This window comes from Aedes albopictus, chromosome 1 (genome assembly GCF_035046485.1).
Source record: "Aedes albopictus strain Foshan chromosome 1, AalbF5, whole genome shotgun sequence".
Taxonomy (NCBI): domain Eukaryota; kingdom Metazoa; phylum Arthropoda; class Insecta; order Diptera; family Culicidae; genus Aedes; species Aedes albopictus.
This window is the reverse complement of record NC_085136.1, coordinates 161,993,619-162,009,254: the sequence shown is the minus strand read 5'-3', so window position 1 is coordinate 162,009,254 and position 15,636 is coordinate 161,993,619. Positions and strand designations below refer to the sequence as shown.

The window sequence follows — 15,636 nt, the reverse complement described above, 5'->3', positions numbered from 1 at the left end:
TAAATTATAATTCTGAAGTCATAAGAGTATCAGTGTTCAGTCTGCACTGCCTGTTGAACATACAATTCTCAGCTGGTGGTTGTTGTAACCAATCCACGTGTATGTTTCAGTCCTGAGCGCCAATGAGGGCCAAACTGAAAGATCTTCATCCTGAGCGATGGCTCACAAACGCCTAGACCTATTGCCAGGAAAAATATCTGCCAACTTCCTTTATTTCTTTGTTGAGGCTGTATCGTTATGAACCTCTGAAACTGCCTCTACTGCGATGTCTTGCTGGAATGCAATGTAACACTTGCTTGCAGATGTCGTTCCCGAATTTCTGTCGGCATCGGCTTTCGATGACATCGACGATGGAGCTCCACGCTGGAGATCCAGTTGTGAGGCCACCTTGCACTACTTAGGTCCGCAGGCATCTATTGATGAAGACCTGCAGCCGTTGAGGGCTTTCCATTGATACACACCAGGTTTCACTGGCGTACAATAGTACATTTCTCATTTGAATGGCGAATTCGGATTTTGGTGCGTTGACTAATCTGATTGTTTTCCATACATTACTTGAGCTCACAAAAGTAATCCTTGCCTTCTTAACACGTGCACCTATGTCGATCTTGATGCCATCATGGTCATCGGCTGCCATTTGACTACCAAGATATTGGAAGCTTTAACATTTTTTTCCACTGCTAGCCAAGCTACCGCAAAACTGGAATGGTTGATCGTGTTTACATCCAACGATTTGGCCTTGTTGATGTTGATGGTGAGACCTGGTGTCGAAGAGCGATCGACAAGATCATTGAACTTACTGTGCATACCAGAGCGCTGTTGAGGGCAACGACATCAAACATTTCGAAGTCATTTAATTAATAGGCTGCCACAACAAGCCACGATTTGTTTCATGATCAATCGCACCTACCAGGATCTCGTCGATTGCGATGATGAATAGTAGCGGTGATAGTATGATGCATCCTTGCCTCACTTCAGACACGATTCGGATGAGATCGGTCAAGACACCTACCTGGTCGTGCAAGGGATAGCTTGGAAGAGAATGAGTTACACAAACGTGTTCCACAGTCGGCGCAATTCGGCTTATCTCATTCTAACACCCGTTCTTTCTTAGGCCGTTTCGGTCTAGGCAAGCCCCGGATACACAAGCAGGAACCCAGTTTGCGAAAGTAAAACTTCCCGATATAAAGCTCCCGTCATTCACTGGAAGGATACACCAATTGGTGACGTACCGCGGCAGCTTCCAGAGTCTCATACATGATAGTACTCTTCTCACGAAAGTGGACAAGTTCTCCTATTTGAAGTCTTCGTTGACCGGTGGTGCGCAGGAAATAAACTGCATTGACTTGTTTGCAGCCAATTACGGAAGGCGTGGAAGGCGATACGAGAATAAAAAGTTGATCGCCAAGGCGCATTTCGATGCACTTTTCGCCGTGGAGACACTCCAGAAGAAAAGCTACGAGGAGCTCAACCGGTTGATCAGCGCTTTGAGAAGAATCTGCAGATGCTGGAAAAGATCGGAGAAAAGCCATCAGACTGGAGCACGGTTCTCGCCTATATAGCTTGTGTCCGATTGGACATGGCTACCCTGCGCCACTAGGAAACCTATCACAACAGCAAAGAAGTGGCATAGTATCGTGCTGTGATGGATTTTCTGAAGAGTTACTGCTCCGAATCTATGACAAAAGATCGAAAGACATAAGGTCGAAGGACAAAAGGTCGAAGGACAAAAGGTCGAATGGACAAAAGGTCGAATGGACAAAAGGTCGAATGGACAAAAGGTCGAATGGACAAAAGGTCGAATGGACAAAAGGTCGAATGGACAAAAGGTCGAATGGACAAAAGGTCGAATGGACAAAAGGTCGAATGGACAAAAGATCGAATGGACAAAAGGTCGAATGGACAAAAGGTCGAATATAACAAAAGGTATAATTGACAGTAGACAATTTGGAAGACATGATAAAGTGGTCAGTATTTTACAGAAAAACTGTCAAAAACTGTAGTTTGCATGATAATCGTCGGTGTATGGTCTTGACTATCATGCAACAAAAACATTAACGTATGAGCAGATGAAATATTCATGAGTGCCTGTGACATTTTTTTAATCACGGCAAAAAATGTAGAGGATTGGCAAATTGAGTGAACTAATGAAATCCCAGTGGTTCCGAAAACTGCGAACGGGACATGCGTATAACTTAGGAACCGGAAGTATGAAGAAGCGGAGACAAAGATTTTCGGATTTTTCGTTCCGAGGGTCATAACCACCAATGGAGCAGGGGAACAAAAGTTAGTGGCTCCCAACTGAATAGTTACGGCCCACGTCTAACAAATCAAAAAGTCTTATGCCATACGGATATTTTCGAACCTGGCTAATTGAGTTTATGTTGAAACCCGAATCCTAGGCCATTTTGGAAATAAATATTGCGCTTGGGGTTTCGGGGACAATATAGGGACACTACTGAGGGTTTCCGCCATCCTCAAAACGCCTCTGGAACGACTTTGAATTCAAATCCGCTGAAAATGCTATGAAGTTTCTTGGAATGCCTCCGAAATCTACCTTAAACCCCCTGAAACCCCATGTAACGCACCTTAGATCCTCCAAAACCCCCGAAAACGCCATGTAACGCCTCCGTAATGTTTCTGAAATCCTCCGAAAATGATCTGAAGCCTTTTGGAATGCCTCCAAAATCCCCCTTAAACCCCCGGAAACCCCATGTAACGCACCTCAGACCCTCCGAAACCGCAGAAAACGGCATGTAACGCCTCCGTAACGTTTCTGAAATCCGCCGAAAATGCTCTGAAGCTCTTTGGAATGCCTCTAAAATCCCCCTGAAACCCCCGGAAACCCCATGTAACGCACCTCAGACCCTCCGAAACCCCCAAAAACGCCATATAACGCCGCCGTAACGTTTGTGAAATCCGCCGAAAATGCTCTGAAACTGTTTGGAATGCCTCTAAAGTCTCCCTGAAACCCCCGGAAACCCCATGTAACGCACCTCAGACCCTCCGAAACCCCCAAAAACGCCATATAACGCCGCCGTAACGTTTGTGAAATCCGCCGAAAATGCTCTGAAGCTCTTTGGAATGCCTCCAAAATCCCCCAGAAACCCCATGTAACGCACCTCAGACCCTCCGAAACCCCAGAAAACGGCATGTAACGCCTTCGTAACGTTTCTGAAATCCGCCGAAAATGCTCTGAAGTTCTTTGGAATGCCTCCAAAATCCCCATAAAACCCCCGGAAACCTCATGTAACGCACCTCAGACCCTCCGAAACCCCAGAAAACGCCATATAACGCCTCCGTAACGTTTGTGAAATCCGCTAAAAAGGCTCTGAAGCTCTTTGGAATGCCTCCAAAATCCCCCTGAACCCCCAGAAACCCCATGAAACACCTCAGACCCTCCGAAACCCCAGAAAACGGCATGTAACGCCTCCTCAACGTTTGTGAAATCCGTCGAAAATGCTCTGAAGCTCTTTGGAATGCCTCCAAAATCCCCCTGAACCCCCCAGAAACCCCATGTAACGCACCTCAGATCTTCCGAAATCCCTGAAACGCTATGTAACACCTCCGTAACGTTTGTGAAATCCGCCAAAAATTCTCTGAAGCTCTTTGGAATGCCTCCAAAATCCCCCTTAAATCCCCAGAAACCCCATGTAACGCACCTCAGACCCTCCGAAACCCCAGAAAACGGCATGTAACGCCTCCGTAACGTTTCTGAAATCCGCCGAAAATGCTCTGAAGCTCTTTGGAATGCCTCCAAAATCCCCCTAAAACCCCCAGAAACCCCATGTAACGCACCTCAGGCCTTCCGAAACCCCCGAAAACGCTATGTAACGCCTCCGTAACGATTATGAAATCTGCTGAAAATGCTCTGAAGCTTCTTGGAATGCCTTTGAAATCCCCCTTAAACCCCCTCTGACCCCATGTAACGCACATGTGACTCTCCGAAACCCCCGAAACGCCGTGTAACGCCTTCGTAATGTCTTTGAAATCAACCGAAAATCCTCTGAAACTTCCTAAAAAACCTCCAAAATCTTCCTAAACTATCCCCCTTCCCTGTCAGACCCCAAGTAACGCCTCTGACACCCTCTAGCACGAGTTATCCGCATTTTTCTTTCGCAATTTTCGGAACCACTCTAGCTCTACATTTCAAAACAGTCATTTCGTACTCCCATCATCTTGATTTGTGTTACACTCATGGTGCCAAATGTTACATTCATGGTAGACGACATTCATGCATCGACGGCAGTATGAATGTAGTGTGTGACGTAGTATGCAACATTAGTCATGACGGTAAAGGCGTTGCGACGATAATGAAAAAATGTACTATACGGTTCACGGGTTGGGAGGTATGGCTTTCAATCTTTGGAGGAATAACTTATGAAAGCTTAAGAATCCGTTTTTTAGTTATTCTTGCAAAGACTGAACGCCATACCTCCCAACATAATCATCAACAGTCGAAATTCGAAGAAATTATTTATACTTATACAGTGTAATTTGTCAGAACTACCTATAAATCCAAGAGGGATCACTAATCACAAGTAGTAATTGTTTCTGCAGTATAAATAGGAATAACAGCTTTTGAATTAAAGAAGGCAAAATTTCTGATTGAATTATAAGTACCTAAATAGTCGATAATTAATTCAGTAACAAAACTTAAAAGAACAGCCTACAAATTTAAGAAGGAAAAATTACTGAACAAACCATCAAACTAAATTGCCATTAAATACTACATCAATACAACTTGAAAGAATAGCCTATAAACAAAAGAAGGAAAAATTTCCTATAGAAATGTCAGTGGCTGAAATACATATGATTACTATAACAGCACCATAATGTTTCTCTCAATGAGCAACAACATGAAAAATTAATTCTTATAAGTGACACAGCAGCTGGTAATCTAGTAATATTTTTGTTCATTCGACCTTTTGTCCATTCGACCTTTTGTCCCATTCGACCTTTTGTCCCATTCGACCTTTTGTCCCATTCGACCTTTTGTCCCATTCGACCTTTTGTCCCATTCGACCTTTTGTCCATTCGACCTTTTGTCCATTCGACCTTTTGTCCATTCGACCTTTTGTCCATTCGACCTTTTGTCCATTCGACCTTTTGTCCATTCGACCTTTTGTCCATTCGACCTTTTGTCCATTCGACCTTTTGTCCATTCGACCTTTTGTCCATTCGACCTTTTGTCCATTCGACCTTTTGTCCATTCGACCTTTTGTCCATTCGACCTTTTGTCCATTCGACCTTTTGTCCATTCGACCTTTTGTCCATTCGACCTTTTGTCCATTCGACCTTTTGTCCATTCGACCTTTTGTCCATTCGACCTTTTGTCCATTCGACCTTTTGTCCATTCGACCTTTTGTCCATTCGACCTTTTGTCCATTCGACCTTTTGTCCATTCGACCTTTTGTCCATTCGACCTTTTGTCCATTCGACCTTTTGTCCATTCGACTTTTTGTCCATTCGACCTTTTGTCCATTCGACCTTTTGCCCATTCGACCTTTTGTCCTTCGACCTTTTGTCCTTCGACCATTTGTCCTTCGACCTTCTGTCCTAAAGCCGCCAAACACATGTAACTCTCCCAATTACACCGACACAAAGCATCATTCTCTCGACCGCACTAGTCAGCATTCAAGACTGCTTCGGTAAGCCCGTGGTAGCAAGAGCTCTGCGCGACTCGTGTTCGCAGCATTTTCTCATGAGAAGAGGTTTCGCTAGCAAGCTGAAGCTAGATGAATTTTTTCTCTGGGGATCTGGCTATCAGTCACAACCTTCCTTAAGGCTCGATACTAAATCAACAAGTTAAAAAAGGATTTGAAAAGATCCTATAAGGGATCGAAACGTCGGTGAATGTTTTATGAAAATCAACGCAATTTGTTGTGACTGATAGCCAGATCCCCAGAGAAATATCCAAATATCCCAGTCGAAAATCACCAACGCTAGATGAAACGTCAGTCGTTCATTATTCGACGAGGAGCTGTCATTCCACGTGTTGCCGAAGTTGACTGTGTCACTGCCGATTGCAAGTGTTTGTGCCGTAACGTTTAATCTTCCGAATCCAGTGCTTCTAGTGGATCCCAAGTTCTTCGAGATGGGACCATGGAGCTGCTCAAGAACGAACGGCGAAGGCCGAAGGGTAACAGACGCCGGCCCGACTCTACAAGACACCATGTTTGGATGGATTGTATCTGGTCCCGTTCCTGAGGGTCCGACTGCTGCATCGTGTACTCCCTAACCCACGTTCGTTTGACGGCGAAGATCCAGGACCAAGTCAAGTTACCAGTCAACCAGTACGCCGTCGGTCGAAGAATCTGTGTTGGATAGCCTATGATTACCTTCGATTAGTGGAGTTTCCCTGTCGACACCAACACTGATGAGGTTTGTCATTAACGTGGGACTTGGGTGGTTGGTGAGGATCACTGCGCAGGGTTGTCACGGTCCTTGGGTCTACATTCCGCCGGTTATCTAGTAGTCTGGAAACTTCCTTGATGACGCTCACGACGATGGTTCAATAATAACACTTTATTTTTAAAAAGAACAAACACTATATTTAATAACTACATTACTACCGTCGTTGGGGGTGAGAATGGGTCAAAAAAGGATACTCAAAGATTGTTTGTTAAATAACAAATGCAATTGAAGTCGGAATAACTTTTTATTTGGTATGTATACTCTCCTATGTGGTAATGATAGTTTAGCAAGAAAGTATCACGTTATATGAATTGCTTAGTAAATTACAAATTATTGAAAATTGACCCAATCTCACCCCTTAGAGGGGGTGAGAATGGGTCAAAGTATTCGAAATCACCTATCTAAGAATATAAATTTATTTTATTGATCCTGTATATGATCAATAAAATAAATTTCTAAACCTACTTAAAACACAATGTTATCATGACGAATAAGAGCTTAGGTAATTTTAAAAGATGATTAATCCACCTAAAAGGGCTAATACAACCGAAAAAATGGTTGAAATTTGATAAAATAACGTTTGTATACTGTATCACCATTTTTAGTCATCATAATCATCCTCATTAAGAGTTTCAACCTCCATGAGAGGAGGGGAGATTATAATGAGGGAGGGGCGAAGAAATAATGAAAGATTGATTGTAAAAAAAAAACATGCTAGTTTTTGTATACTGCATAAGAAATGTTTAACCAAACCCTCCGTTATAAACTCTTATGTACATGATCATTGGCCTCTATATTGCTAAAGCAAATCACTCCATCTGAAGATAGAGGGTCGTTCAAATATTATGTTATGTTTATTTTGTAAGCTTACGATATTGCAGTACACTAAAGATTAGCTGATGATTAAAGGAGCTGTCCACACGCATTGGTGTAAATGATTTTAGGCACTAAACGTATTAACACACTCGTATGACGCTTCTCGACATATTTTTGAAAGAAAGCGTGCTTTAGTGAAAATACGGTAAACATGGCACCACTCTAACGTCAAATGGGGACTGGATAACTAAACGTATTAACACACTCGTATGACGCTTCTCGACATATTTTTGAAAGAAAGCGTGCTTTAGTGAAAATACGGTAAACATGGCACCACTCTAACGTCAAATGGGGACTGGATAACAAGTTGAATTTTCAGTTAAGGTTATGTGCACTCGATAACTTGCTTGACCCAATCTCACCCCCATTCTTATTATTTAGACATAGGATCGAAAATATTAAATTTTTAAATAAAAAGAGCAATGACAGCCCGCTTTTTTCATACATCAACCAGGTAATACCTACAGCTAACCACTTATAGGAAAATTTATGGTTAGGTACTTGTGTTAAACATTACGATGGAGAAATTTTTTCAGAGTGATTTACTAGTAGTTTCATCATATAAGTTTAGCCACAAATTTAACAAAAAACGATTATTGCTAAACATCTTATTCTGCATCATGACGTGTAAAAACATCTCCCCTTTTAAATAATATAAAGTTTTCAATATAAATTAGCGATAGTTGATAAGCTATTTCAAATTTTATGTTTCTCCGTTTTGACCCAATCTCACCCCCCAGACCCATTGTCACCCCTATTGACGGTACTTAATGTAAAGTTTTAAGCGGAGGATGTTCTACTTGCGGTGACGATCGAAGTGGTCTGATCTCCCGTCGTTGTGTCTAGTCATCTCTTGGCCCAAAGTCTTCTTCGCATATTGTAGGGACTCTCCTGCAACGTTCTGGTGATCATCGGTATTTTATAGCTCTTTCAGCACCTACGTTCTCTCGACTCGACGTGGCTATTGTGCTCACTACTGGCGTGAATATACGGCGGAAGATAGCTATTGTTTGATGTCCAGTACAGCTGTAGCAGATTTAAAGGCGGATTTCTGCACCTGTTGAACTGCAACGTAGGTAGTTCATCGTACACAATAACGATAGCGATCACATTGCAACGTAGCACAGGGTTGTAGTTCTTGGGAGTGTCGATCCAGTATCATACAATCTACCTGCAAGGAGTTTCTGCAACGTTGTAGTAGTCACGCTACCAAAGAAGAAGTGCATGATCCAGCAGCTAGGCGACTCCCGATCTACAACAGTCAAGCGCTTCTATGGAGTATTTAGAACGGTGGCTCGCGATGAATCCAGAACTGAAGAAGCAGTACGCGGAGTTAATGCGCGAATATCTGGACATGGGTCGCATGAGGGAGCTTTCCGAGGACTATGCGAGCGCATCGTCGTATTACGTGCCTCACCACGCTGTTCTAAAGCCGGACCGCAAGACCGTTTTCGATGCCTCCTGCAAGACGTCCAGTGGGATTTCGCTGAATGATGCTCTAATGGTGGGACCCGTTGTTCAGGACATGATCGGGGACATCACACTCCGGTTGCGTACGCACCTATTCGCCCTCGTAGAAGACGTCGCCAAAATGTACCGCTTGGTACTGATGAATGCAGCCAATAAACAGCTGCAAAGGATCGTTTGGAGAGGTAGCGCTTCTGAGTCGATCCGCACCTTCGCTCTCACGACAGTCACCTGCGGTAGAGCGTCCGCCTAGAAGCGAAGTGTCTGAAGCGCTTCCCGAGCAGAGGGGAATATCAAATTAATAACTACGAAATCACAAAACCTGTTTTTATATCTTGTTTTGTTATTATTGAATTATCAAGGCATTACGTTTCCATAACATGTTTTGTTGGACAATCTTATTTTGTTATGACCAAGCAATTGGTATGCAGCCCTTAAATAACATTTCAATATTACATTCTGTTGTGGAACAAGTTTGGTTATTATTGTATTATTGAGAGTGCACAAATACTTTATGGTATTGCTATCTAAACTAAAACAAATTTTGAAACAAAACCTACGTCATTCTACAACGTTATTTACAGCATTTGAGGGAAAGTAACTGCATATTCACTCATCAATTTGTCTTCCTCTTCCATTTATCACTACATCCAAACTGAGACAAAGTGCATGCCCCATATCACTAGCTAGTATTACGTGGGAAAAAGTTTGCATAATGCACCAGAAAAACTGTTTAACGATTTTTTGAATTGCGCACTTTTCAAAAAATCGTTAAACAGTTAGGCCCTAGGTGCGCAAAGTATGGTACGCTTACGGTATCACATTTGATAAGAGGTGTGGTATATTACGTGACATGGAGGTGCTGTAATGTGTACAAAACAAAGTCCCTGCTGGGCGGCGCGAGGTTTTGCTAAATTTCTGAAATTGACTGAGTTGTAGCTAAAAAGTACCCAAAATACCAGCCACTGCCCAAGTGGCGCAGTACCCTGCATACATCTAAACGAGAACATAGCAGACGATCAGGGGCCCATATAGCCGAGGCGGTAAACGCACGGGTATTCAGCATGACCATGCTGAGGATGACGGGTTCGGCTTTATTCTATGTAATTGAAAAATTAAAAACAAAAAAACATTCAATTGCTGTTGAGGGGCTGCAGTTTTGCTTGTTTTTCATTGCGTAGAATGCCGAAAGCGTATCCGGCTACCCTCAAAACTGAAAAGTACTCATATTTTTTCAACTTTGAACCGATTTAAGTGAACTTCGACTCGTTTGAATAAGAAATCTTTTTTTTTATTTATTGGGGGTGATACACAAATTATGTCACGCAAAAATCGACCTTTTTCAACCCCCCTCCCCCTTATGTCACACTTTTTGTATGGGACCTCAATACATTTTGTAAGGGTTGTCACGCTCTGCAAACCCCCCCCCCCCCCCCCCCTCCCCCCTAAAAGCGTGACGTAATTTGTGTACGGCCCCTTGGTTATGCGAATAGAACGATTGGGTTACGCGGTATTCCCAAAAGTCCAAATTTTCTGGAACATATCCTTATGCTATTGAGGGGCCCAGATGCAAAGAGGTGTAAGTGACCGTTTTATCGAGTTTGAGCTGAACATATCAAAAAATCTTCAGATTTCAAGCTCACAGGAACTTTTTAAAGATTATTTTTATGATGATTAGAAAAATTACAGTAAATCAGAGAAAATTGGGTTGATATTGAAACTCCATACATTTTGAATGGGATGAAAAACTGGTGAAAAACTTCAAAGCTCATTTACTCGAAAGTGGGTTTTTGTAACTTACACCCCTTTGCTTCTAAGCTCCTCTATTCTAATATCGGCGTTGTTGGAGTTAGCGTATTGAAAAGATATGGTCTCTCGTGAAACATGCTTCGTAATTACACTGTTGAAAACGCTTTGACATCCACGTGCAGCACAACAGAACATGTGCTCGATGAACAAATTGAGATTTGAATTATGAAAATGCTACGGTCAACCTTGGCTTGATCAGCCAAAGCAAAATCAAGAAATTGACATTTATGCTTCGTAATGATTACTTTGAAGTCAATACTTTGGGCCTAGGCTGGGCAGATATGCTATTGGTGATTTGATGGTGCATGAAGAAGAAGAAGAACGATGGTGTTTTGAAAAATCCTATCCCTACCACACAGGAGAAGATTTTAAAATGCCTCTATAAAATCTAAAACAAAATCTAATTAAAAACGGTTTGATGTACGGTGTAAGACTTTGGACGGACTACATATTGAACGTATAAATTTAAATTTAACATTTTTTTCTTGGTAAGGTACTTAATTTGTACCAATCACCTATTGGGTTTTTAAATTAAGAATAATATATTGATTTTTTGATTTTATTCGAAAGAGCACCTTTTTTTAAGCCAGTATGATTTTTTTTCAGATTTTTTAAACTTTATTTTGATACCTTAAGCTTCAATTACAAAAAGATTTTTTGAAATCACCTTTTGACAGCTGGGCAATTGCTTGACAGCTCCGCCCAGTACGAAATGCGACGAGGGGTGATTCGACAAATCGCTCCCATACAAACTTTAAATCGATTTTTAAATAGGTTCCCGGGCACCAAAGTTCATGAAAATTTGGATTTCGGCTCAGTTTGGCATGTAGATTGTGAATATGGAATTATCTCAACACCACTAAAGAAGCCAATTGCAGCTGGTCTATGGAAAATTCCACGTGTATGGCAATTCGGGTTTTTTCTTAACTCACGATGACCAGATCGGTTCAGTCGGATTTGTTTTTGATGGAAAAAATAAATCTGGATCAAATGAGATCAATATTGTCAAAATCGGAGAAAATTTATCGCAGATATAACCATTACATAGTTTACCTTCTTTATTTTATTGTCTGCTGTTTCATATTATGAAGTAAAAAATAAAGGCATTGTAACTTCTAGAAATTTCATCAGACTCTTCCGTATTTTTTATTTTATTCATTGCTATAATTTGAGTTATGGGTAAATATAGCATCATAGCTATTGATATGTTTATCTTTGTATTAATTTCCTTCTTTCAATATCCCAGTTCCGTTACGGTGCCAAATTCCTATCACTTTTCTACGATTCCCAATTCTTATAGGTTAAGTAAAATTTTAGCTTCAAAAAGTGATACATCTGCAAATGAGTTTTTTTATCTCAAAATTGAGTAAACTTAGTTGAATTTATATGTCATTTTAACAGTACTGCTATTCTAACCTCTAATTATAACGTCAAAAAGTATCGAACAGACTATGTATTACGAAGTAATGAATATTAGTGAGAGTGGAGATAGCAAATATGGTACCTACTAAATAATTCTAATCAATAAAAATGTCAACTATACAGACAATTCTGCTCAATTGATGATTGCATTTGTCTATTATAACTTTTTTCTTTGGGTCTATTATTATTCGATCATATATTGTTTGACATTATGTCATAAATATCTTTTTTCATTACTAAAAATAATCTAAAACAGAATAAAACTAAACAGCATCTGCAGAAGTAATCATATCGGCATATTACCTTCGCTCACGTAGGTACGTGTATAATCGCCGTTCTCACAACGCGAACAAAACAAAAAATTAAATAAAATCATCTCCGTCTGGAAAGGATCTTTGTCGCCGCCAAAATGCACCCCATGACGAAGCTCAATCATAAATAGTCGACTAGCAACTTTTTCGTCGTTCTCTTTGTTCCGAAACAGCCGACGACGGGCCCTGCGAACGCCACCACTGTTATTAGTGTTACAGTGCACATGTCTGCGCACCGCGATAGCGCTGTTGGTAAGAGAGAGAGGTTCGTTGTTTGATCTTGCATTCAAATCTCTGTCTATTTTTGTAATGCGACTGGCAAACATGAAATGGGGGAATAGGGAAACTGGCAATACGTAGAACCAGTAAAGCTTCTATCGTCCCTCACTGCAAGTGCTGTGATAGCCTCATTGGTAAAGGCGACTGGAAATTTACGATAGCAGGATTGGAGGTTCAAATCCCGTCGATGTTTGTAAGTTTTATAATGAATTCGAATTTTTTTTATGTGGCCTATTATTTTCTAAAAATAGAATAACACACTTAAAATAATTACCCAAAAATGAGTAAAAAAAGTTAGTTTTTACCCTAATTTTTAACTAATTTAATAACTGTTTAATATCAAAATTTGTTATTGAAATATTTCCCAAATTCACTGTTATTAAGTTGTTATTGCCACTAACAAAACATGTTATTAAATTGACTTTTCAGGAACAAATTTTTGTTATGTGACTTGTTATTTTGCCGCTTATGACAGACAAGTTTATAACTCAATATGTTATGTTAATAACATGAAAATTACTAATTCCATTATGCAGTTATTTTGCCAAAATAACGCATTTTGTTATGCTGTTGTTATTCTCTTCTGCTCGGGTTGGCAGATGAAGGGGAAAGATCGCATCCTGCAGTGGCAAAGGTCCTCTGAAAGGACTTCTATGTCGATGATATGCTGCCCGGCGTAGACGACATTGAAGAAGGAAAGACACTATGTAGTTCATCAGATGAAAGATGCAATCTGCCGGATTCTTCTTGTTGCTGTCAGCGGTGCCGGAGGGTTTGAGAGATGAGCGCTCGATATTGGAGCTTAATACATCTACCGCTGCCGTGAGAACGTTAGGCTTGACATGAGAGCCTATCACGGATTGCTTCCGACCCAGTTCACCAGCTTGGAATGAGTCTGCGGAGATTACGAAGCGTTGCATCTTGTCTGATGCATCTCGATTATTCGACCAGTTAGAACTGGTGGGTCCGGTGATCATCCAGGCGAAAATCTTCTTTCAAGACTTGTTGAAGCACGACTGTGATACTCAAGAGCACTTGAGTATCGGCGAAATCTTGCTGGCCTAGACGGGATTGCAGTTCCACGATGGGTTGGAGCTAGTCGTAGCACTGAAACTGTTGCGCTGCACGGATTCTGTGACGCGTCGAACAAGGAATACGGCACATGCGTGGTATACGTGCGTACCGTGACAGCAGATGGGAACGTGTCAGTACACCTGCTGACCTCTAAATCTCGGGTGGTTCCGACTAGATCGACGAGGGCAGTCTCGACCAAACAGACTTGGAGGAGAAAGCGATTGTCGAGGCACTCCCCATTGTTTTCCCTTGTGAGATTTTCGGACTTCGTTCGTCGCTGGTGGATCTAGTTCGGCAGACTGTTCACATTCGACCGCTCAAGTGAAATTCGTCGCCGACGAATCAGCCCTGTCGAAAGGTAGGCAGCATCACTTACCAGGAGTACGACGACTCAGTCAAGGACCTGGTAAAGCTATCGCAGCGAGAAAGCTTTCCACAGGAATTCGTGGACATCGCTCGATACGAACAGGTGCAGGATCCCTCTAGGATATCGTCCCTCAATCCCCAGCTAGTTGAAAGCATAATGTGCGTTGGGGGCCGGTTGAAGAACGCGGCTGTTCCGGATGGCAGGAAGCATCCGTCGACCATCGTCGTCCCTTCACAAGAATCGTCATAGTCTATTACCACCGCAAATACTTCTACGCTGGTCAACAGCAGACAGTTACGGCACTTCACACGGTGCATAGATGTTGATCAGTTTGTAGTTGCCCCGTAACCTCAATCCACAGATTCGTTCGCTAACCAATTTTCACCTCAAATTCGCTAATCGATTTTCACCTCAAATTCGCTACATCTGTTTCCGTTCATCTGCATCTTCTTGATGAATAGCTCAGGTTGTACCTACTTAATCTAACTACAGTTTGTAGGTCAATAGTACCAAGACTTCACTGCCTAAACAGACAACTCTTAGTTGATAGTAGTTGGGACCTAATTGGCCAGATAAAGTATGAGGTAGGAACTTGTGAGGACATGAGCTATGTTGGATGCTCCTTTCAGGATAGAGACTCACCATTTTGCAGCAATATTGCCTATATCATCCGCAGAGCAAACAATTTGACCGGGTTTCGTAAAAATCATAGCTTAGCTGTTGAGCTCAGCTTGCCGCATTGCACCTTTCTAGGCGATGAACAGATGAACTATTGGGACTTGATTTTCATTAGTCATTTCCGGATGTGTTACATTTATTTGCTATGTAAGACTACTGAATATCGGATCCTGAGTGAATCAATAAGTTTTCGTGAAACCAATAGACAAAAAAAAACTGTTGCACAACCTTCTCTAACAACTTGCAGCTTGCGTGAATAAAACCATACTCCACCGCCGCAATAACGTTGGTCTACATCCCGTCAGCAGTTCCAACCACTCAGCCCCTCCCGTTATCGTGGGCTCTTTCGCTCAAAGAGATATGTAATAATAAAATTTGATTTACTACCGTTGCTGGGGCAATAAATATACTTAATGACATAAATGGTCAAATTAAAATATCTTTTTACAAAACAAGAACTCTGCAGCTCGCGAGAAATGCTAGCTAGAGAGTGTGTATCAAAATGGACTTTGTTTCTGGTTTCGTTTTCTGACAACCCCAACCTTAAAAAAATGAATCATGAAATGGAACGAGGAACAACTGCTTGCAACAATCGGGTAACCCTCTTGAACGGCGGCGGCGATGGTGGAGAGACTGTGTCCATATCTGGCTGCCGGCAAGTTACCGGGCAGAGATAATAGTGATAAATTGTCGATCGCACACTAAATCGAAACGGAGGGAAAAGTTCAGGCCTGGCCTGGCTGAATGTGCACGGTGTATTACACACTCGGAATTGTCGCCGCAGGTCAAATGCTCAACGAGGGAAATATGCGCAATCTATAAATTTCGAGATAATGATTTTCCGATCATTATCTTCTGGTCGAGCGTCTTTAATGAGCGACTCTAGCGGCGGCGAACGCGCGCGGCAGTTAAAGTGCGATTTTGTGTGGATCTCGG

The 15,636-nt window shown here is 41.8% G+C and overlaps 1 protein-coding gene across 3 annotated transcripts in view; it reads left to right on the top strand.

Annotated features, from left to right (window-relative positions):
* Window positions 1-15,636, top strand: part of LOC109427676 (TOX high mobility group box family member 4-A) — a 370,265-nt gene that overhangs the window by 232,087 nt on the left and 122,542 nt on the right. The gene's annotated exons all lie outside the window — the stretch shown is intronic.